The sequence below is a fragment of the Podarcis raffonei genome, chromosome 16 (genome assembly GCF_027172205.1).
Source record: "Podarcis raffonei isolate rPodRaf1 chromosome 16, rPodRaf1.pri, whole genome shotgun sequence".
Lineage (NCBI taxonomy): Eukaryota > Metazoa > Chordata > Lepidosauria > Squamata > Lacertidae > Podarcis > Podarcis raffonei.
In genome coordinates this window covers 20,386,294-20,392,475 of record NC_070617.1, presented here as the reverse complement: position 1 = coordinate 20,392,475, position 6,182 = coordinate 20,386,294, and the positions used below count along the sequence as shown (strand labels likewise).

Genomic DNA, 6,182 nt, shown 5'->3' with positions numbered 1-6,182 from the left:
CACAAAGGAAGTTAAATTTTATTGGCCTCTGCCAGTGGTGGATACAAAGAGGCTATTAGAGGGAAAGGGCAGTAGCGCCCTAGGAATTCCAGATAAGCGGGTGCCTCCACAGGGGCTCTGTTTCAAGGAAGCACTGGTTGATTTAAGCCATGGATTGGGGCCAGGGACAGTTCCTGGTGCCTCCAATCTACACCATCAAAAGCCAGGGTCTCCCCATGTCAAGGATGGAAGAGGCAGCTACCAGTCCTGGGATAGCTCAGTCGGTAGAGCATGAGGCTCCCGATCTCAAGGTTGTGGGTTCGAGTCCTACATGGGGCATAAAGATTCCTGCATTGCAGGGAGTTGGTTTGCATGTCCCTGCCAGTCCCTTCCAACTCTACAATGTTGTGAATGCAACTGGTCACCATGACTATGCTGTGCCTCCATGCTCAGAGACAGTAAGGTAAAGGTAAAGGGACCCCTGACCATTAGGTCCAGTCATGACCGACTCGGGTTGTGGCGCTCATCTCTCTTTTCTGGCCGAGGGAGCCGGCGTACAGCTTCTGGGTCATGTGGCCAGCATGACTAAGCCGCTTTTGGCTAACCAGAGCAGCACACGGAAATGCCATTTACTTTCCCGCCGGAGTGGTACCTATTTATCTACTTGCACTTTGACGTACTTTTGAACTGCTAGGTTGGCAGGAGCAGGGACCGAGCCACGGGAGCTCACCCCATCGCTGGGATTCGAACCACCAACCTTCTGATCAGCAAGTCCTAGGCACTGTGGTTTAACCCACAGCGCCACCCGAGTCAGAGACAGTAAATGCTTCCAAATACTCACTACTGGAAGCCTTAAGAGAGCAGAGTGCTATGTTGCTCCTGTCTGTCTTAAGGGTTTCCCACAGGCATCTGGCCAGCTGGTGGATTACAAAGACAATTGGCCTGATCCAGCAGGCTCTTCTTATGCTATTGTGTTCTTCTGTAAAAGAGAATTGGACAATTTCATGGCCATTGGAGGCTACTAGCCATGATGGCAGTAGTGTGCCTCCAATGGGACGTGGGTTGCGCTTTGGTCTAAACCACTGAGACTCTTGGGCTTGCCGATTGAAAGGTTGGCAGTTTGAATCCCCATGAAAGGGTGAGCTCCCGTTGCTCTCTCCCAGCTCCTGCCAACCTAGCAGTTCGAAAGCACACCAGTGCAAGTAAATAAATAGGTACCGCTGTGGCGGGAAGGTAAACGGCATTTCTGTGCACTCTGGTTTCTGTCACAGTGTTCCGTTGCACCAGAAGCGGTTTAGTCATGCTGGCCACATGACACGGAAAGCTGTCTGTGGACAAACTCCAGCTTCCTCGGCCTGAAAGCAAGATGAGCGCCACAACTCCATAGTCGCCTTTGACTGGATTTAACTGTCCAGGGGTCCTTTGCCTTTTCTCTGCCTCCATGGTCAGAGGTAGCAATGCTTTTGAATACCAGCCGCTGGAAACCACAGGAGAGGAGATGGCTCTTGTACTCAAATCCTGCTTGTGGGTTTCCCACGGTCTTCTGGTTGGCCAGTGTAAGAACAGCATTCTGATCCATGCTAGAAGGGTTCTTGGCCTCTTCTTCTAGTGATACACCATGAGCAACATAATGCAATAACTTATCTCTCGTCTTCTTCTGTGCCCTTGCTGCACATCTCTCGGAGACTTCGGCAGTATATCAATACTTGAAATTTTTAAGCCACCAATTCTGTCGCCTTCCATCGTGGGATCCCTGCTGTTCTTGACTGTCAAGGGGAAATCATCCTTTAAATGGCATGGCCAGCTGAAAGGCTCTCAGAAGCAACAGCAGCTTCCTGTTTAGCCAGAATCCATCGACCCAGGAATGCGTTGCCGGAGTAGGCTGGGAAGCGGGAAGAGGGAGACAGGAGATAAGAGGTGCCCATGGCTTCTCCGCCCAGCCCGGCAGATAAGCATCATGCCTGCAGACATCTTGTCCGGAGATCTCGCTTATCTCCAGCCCCTCCTTCCTTCCTCCCCATGCACACCCTCCCCGTCTTCATGGGCCCCACCAGCACCAGCTGCTTGATAAAAAGAGACTGGAGGAAAGAGCAAGGGAGTGGGGAGAGGGGTGGTTTCACAGGCAGGACAACACCTGCCTTATCTGCAGAGGGAAATGTGAATAAGAGAGTCATGTCTTAAGAGGAAAGAAAGGAACAGGCAAGCACAGGTGGCCTGCTGAGGGACAGGGGTCTCCAGTACCACTGTGGGGTGTGCAGGCCTGATTTGGAGGAATAAAGAAGGGCAGAAGTCCAGGGAAACAAGGAGGGAATGGCTTAAATAACTATTATATAGCATGCTTTTATTTCTTATACCATTATAGAGGCACATGGTTGCTCAGTGCCTCCAGTATATATGCAAATGTGTGGCTTATATAGTACCTTTATAATGATTGAACTTACAGGTGGAGAATCCTTTTACAGTGGTACCTCGGGTTACATACGCTTCAGGTTACATATGCTTCAGGTTACAGACTCCGCTAACCCAGAAATAGTGCTTCAGGTTAAGAACTTTGCTTCAGGATGAGAACAGAAATTGTGCTCCGGCGGCACGGCGGCAGCAGGAGGCCCCATTAGCTAAAGTGGTGCTTCAGGTTAAGAATAGTTTCAGGTTAAGTACAGACCTCCGGAACGAATTAAGTACTTAACCCGAGGTACCACTGTATTTTTATGCATCATTATTGTTTTAAAGGGGCTCTTTGTATGAGTGACTACTTCATTGTCTTTTTGGAGCTGCATGGTATCTCGGTACCGTTGCCATTGTGGGCTGCGACGCTGAATGGTTTGGTTCAAGTTGGCACCACCGCCAACCCCCTACGCCACACCGGATACACACAGAGAGAGTTTTCGAGAACATAAGCAACTTTATGCATGCTTCACTCCAGTTCCATGCAATTTCGTACACAGTGCTTGACCAGCACTGCAAAAGTAGAAGTGCGGAATTTTGAAGGGTGGCTGACTTTCAGTTCTCGTATTTTGGGGGGATGTGTGAATTAGGAAGAGCCACTTTTCAATGTGATGTGGTCTGTGAGGGCCCTTGGACCTGATTCATAATCTCCAGCTGGTGCAGAAGGCTGGTGGAAAGATTGCCAATGCATCTGGTTGAGAGCATTTGACACCATTGCTGAAGGTTCAAGGTCCTAGTATTAATTTACAAAGCTCTGAACGACTTAGGTCCAGGGTACCTTTGGGATCACCTGAGTCCTTCTGTCCCAGCTTGATCGCTGAAATCTTCTCAGAAGCATCACTGCTTGCGCCCTGAATTGGTGAGGCTCATTCAGTAGCAACAAGAAATGAAGCCTTTCCCAGTCTTGGGAAACACCCTACCAATACAGATTCAACCCGCGTCTTCTGTTCAGCTTTTAAATGCCTGCTGATAATTTTTCTATTTCATCGGGCTTATGCAGGCAATTCAGAACACATCTATCCACGGTAGTTAGTGATTTCTGATTTTTAGTTTTTCATATGGTTTTGATGGCATGGTTTTGTGTACAGTTGTTGTAAACTGATTTTTTAAAAAAGAATATGAATAGCAATATGCAAATATTTAAATGGGTTGACTTAATCAACCAATCAGATTGAAGCCCCCATCCCTATCAACCTCTATTGAGCAGATTTTAGCTGTGATCCCTGCATTGTCAGGACTAGAAGACCCACTAGGTTCCTTCCAACTCTACAATTCTATTACTCCAGACCCTCCAAGTGTCCGTGTTTTCCAGGGTCAGTCCTGGATTTACAGAAACCATCCCAGTTTCTGATTTGAACACGAAATATCCCGCTTTTACTTAGGGTGCCCCAATTTTCATCAGAGAAACACTGGAGGGTATGGAGTTATGCAACTCCTAAGACATCTGAAGGCAGCCCTGTATGGGGAAGTTATTTAATGTTTAATGCTTCATTATGTTTTTATATATTTTGGAAGCGCCCCAGAGTGGCTGATGTAACCCAGTCAGATGGGCAGGGTATTATTATTATTATTATTATTTATTAAATAGGACATCCCTACTTTCATTGGAGAAATGTTGGAGTGTATGTGATTCTATGGGAATGGAGGGTTGCATCCTTTGCAGGTTTAAGAGCTTTCTCCCTCCTGTCTACTGGATACGTGGTGTGTATTCCTCCCTCTCTCTCTCTCTCTCTCTCCCCACCCACCCACCCACCCACTCCCATTTTTTTAAAGGCCAGCTTCTCACCCACTTGGAGTCCGCAGATACAAACAGGCCAAGGCCCAGCTTCCTGCTTTAAGAAGTGAAAGCGCTGCAGGCTGCCTGCCAGGGAGGCCTTAATATAGTCCAAGGTCTAAATTTAATCACAATAACGCGGCTCCAGTCTGCCCCTGCAGAGAGAAGTTTGAGCACAGTGGGTGGGTGGAGGGAAGCAATTCTTCACCAATCAGGAAAACAATGGAGGTCTCTTTCAAGTGTCAGGGAATATTCTTAGCTGCCCTCCGACACCTAAATCAAGAGCGGGGTTGTTAAAATGGCATAATACCAGGAAGCTCGCTTACAAGGACGGCTTCCTCCTTGGAGACCGAAGCCCAACAGGCTCGGAGCCACTGTGCTGGGGAGGAACCGGGCGGCATTGGAGGAGGGGGGCAAAGAGAAAGAGACAGAGAGAAAGAGGGTGGGGAGGGCAGGGATGTGAGCTTTTTCAGGAAAATCAAACCTGGACACCAAACACCGTCATAGATCTGAGGTGGTAGGAAAACACCCAAACGTCCTGTCCAAGTCACACCATGAGGCTCCTTCTCCCATCGCCTCCCGTCCCAGAGTTTCCTGACCCTGCTTTCGCTGCGTGGGAGCCCCGTGCAATAATAATCATATGTGATAAAGCAAAAGAGCAGAATGGCTCTATTTATAGCAACAAAGCCAAGCCACACACATACAAACATAGACTACCCAACAGCCTTCTCCGAGGTGTTGCTGAAACTCTGGCGGCGGCGGTGGCGAGAAAAATAGCGGTGAAATCAGTGCTATTCAACTGAGATTGAGATACACCTTGAACCCTCCCTTCCTGTCCCCCCCCCCATCCTGCACTGTTGCATCACAATACGACTCTCCTCACCCACCCACCCCCAGTCTCACCCCTGGGGGTTCTCTGAGAGGGAAAGTGTAAACAATCAAAGTCCATTGTTCAGAAGGCTGACCTATGCTGGTGCCACTTACGCCCTCCTCCCCTGGGGCTAAGGCCTGGCTTAATAACACAAGGGGACAAACATCGCATGAAGTCATTTCCCTTTTGGCCAGAGAAGGAAAAGGGGGGAAGGGTGCCAAATAGGGGAACAGGCCACCACTCGACATCCACAGCAGCACCCTTCGCCCTGTGGCATTCGTGTTCACAACAAACCATCCCCACCAGATCTTTGCACTGACTTCTGTGTTGTGGGGCCTGCTTTGCAGTTGGGCAGCGCCAGTGGAGCCATAGCGGTTAGAGTGCCAGTGGGCTAGGAGCCAGGAGAGACCAGGGTTTGAATCCCTGTACTCAACCACGACATGAAGCTCTCTTGGTGACCTTGGCTACTAGGCTAATGTACCTCACAGGATTGATGTGGGGATTCGGTGATAGGAGCGTATGCCGCGTTGAGTTCTTTTGAGGGGAAAAGGTGGGATATAAATGCAACCTAGGGATGTGGGTAGCACTGTGGGTTAAACCACAGATCCTAGGACTTGCCAAACAGAAGGTCGGTGGTTCAAATCCCTGTGACGGGGTGAGCTCCCATTGCTCGGCCCAGCTTCTGCCCACCTAGCAGTTCGAAAGCACACTGGTGCAAGTAGATAAATAGGTACCGCTCTGGTGGGAAGGTAAACAGTGTTTCCGTGCGCTGCTCTGGTTCGCCAGAAGTGGCTTAGTCATGCTGGCCACATGACCCGGAAGCTGTATGCCGGCTCCCTCGGCCAGTAAAGTGAGATGAGCGCCGCAACCCCAGAGTCGGCCACGACTGGACCTAATGGTCGGGGGTCCCTTTACCTTTACCTTATAAATGCAACAGACAAATAAATAAGCCCTGATGGCAATGGGGCTGCTGGGTGACCTTGGGCTCGTCACACTTCTCTGAAGTCTCTCAGCCCCACTCACCTCACAGAGTGTTTGTTGTGGGGGAGGAAGGGAAAGGAGATTGTTGGCTGCTTTGAGACTCCTTAAGAGGAGTGAAAGGTGGGATATCAA

The 6,182-nt window shown here is 49.5% G+C and overlaps 1 non-coding gene across 1 annotated transcript; it reads left to right on the top strand.

Annotated features, from left to right (window-relative positions):
- The first annotated feature begins 243 nt into the window (after nucleotides 1-243).
- Nucleotides 244-318, top strand: TRNAG-CCC (transfer RNA glycine (anticodon CCC)). The gene has a single exon. It is a non-coding gene; the product is annotated as a tRNA-Gly (tRNA).
- The last annotated feature ends 5,864 nt before the right edge of the window (nucleotides 319-6,182 follow it).